This window comes from Oncorhynchus mykiss, chromosome 15, assembly GCF_057628025.1.
Source record: "Oncorhynchus mykiss isolate SJ-2025 chromosome 15, ASM5762802v1, whole genome shotgun sequence".
NCBI lineage: Eukaryota > Metazoa > Chordata > Actinopteri > Salmoniformes > Salmonidae > Oncorhynchus > Oncorhynchus mykiss.
The window spans coordinates 80,395,715-80,397,366 of record NC_143036.1 but is presented as its reverse complement, the minus strand read 5'-3'; positions in this window follow the sequence as shown (position 1 = coordinate 80,397,366).

The window sequence follows — 1,652 nt, the reverse complement described above, 5'->3', positions numbered from 1 at the left end:
AGCTTTTATTTCTTTCATCACATTGCCAGTGGGTCAGAAGTTTACATACACTCAATGAGTATTTGGTAGCATTGCCTTTAAATTGTTTAACTTGAGTCAAACATTTTTGGTAGCCTTCAACAAGCTTCCCACAATAAGTTGGGTGAATTTTGGCCCATTCCTCCTGACAGAGTTGGTGTAACTGAGTCAGGTTTGTAAGCCTCCTTGCTCGCTCACACTTTTTCAGTTCTGCCCACATATTTTCTATGGGATTGAGGTCAAAGCTTTGTGATGGCCACTTCAATACTTTGGCTTAAGCCATTTTGGCACAATTTTGGAAGTATGATTGGGGTCATTGTCCTTTTAGAGACCCATTTGCGATCAAGCTTTAACTTCCTGAATGATGTCTGGAGATGTTGCTGGGGCGGCAGGGTAGCTTAGCGGTTAGAGCGTTGGACTAGTAACCGGAAAGGTTGCAAGTTCAAATCCCTAAGCTGACAATGTACAAATCTGTCGTTCTGCCCCTGAACAGGCAGTTAACCCACTAAGCTGTCATTGATAATAAGAATTTGTTCTTAACTGACTTGCCTAGTTAAATAAAGGTAAAATGATTTCCACATAATTATCCTGCCTCATGATCTCATCTTTTTTGTGAAGTGCACCGGTCCATTCTGCAGCAAAGCACCCTCACAACACGATGCTGCCACCCCCGTTCTTCAAGGTTGGGATGGTGTTCTTCGGCTTGAAAGCCTCCCCTTTTTCCTCTAAACATAACGAAGGTCATTATGGCCAAAAGGTTCCATTTTTGTTTCATCGGACCAGAAGACATTCCCATGTGCTGTTGCAAACCGTAGTCTGGCCTTTCAATGGCGGTTTTGGAGCAGTGGCTTCTTCCTTGCTGAGCGGCCTTTCAGGTTATGTCGATTTAGGACTCGTTTTACTGTGGATATAGAATCTTTTGTACCTGTTTCCTCCAGCATCTTCACAAGGTCCTTTGCTGTTGTTCTGGGATTGATTTGCACCTTTCGCTCCAAAGTACGTTCATCTCCAGGAGACAGAACGAGTCTCCTTCCTGAGCAGTATGACGTCTGGGTGGTCCCATGGTGTTTATACTTGTGTACTGTTGCTTGTACAGCTGAACGTGGTACCTTCAGGTGTTTGGAAATTGCTTCCAAGGATGAACCAGACTTGTGGAGGTCTACAAAAAAAAAAAGAGATCTTTTGATTTTCCCATGATGTCAAGCAAAGAGGCACTGAGTTTGAAGGTTGGCCTTGAAATACACCAACAGGTACACCTCCAATTATATTACATTATTTCACTTAAATATATATACACTCCACTACCCAGATACATGTCTAAATACCTACCACCTCCACTACCCAGATACATGTCTAAATACCTACCACCTCCACTACCCAGAGACATGTCTAAATACCTACCACTTCCACTACCCAGAGACATGTCTAAATACCTACCACCACCACTACCCAGAGACATGTCTAAATACCTACCACCTCCACTACCCAGAGACATGTCTAAATACCTACCACCTCCACTACCCAGATACATGTCTAAATACCTACCACCTCCACTATCCAGAGACATGTCTAAATACCTACCACCTCCACTACCCAGAAACATGTCTAAATACCTACCACCTCCACTACCCAGA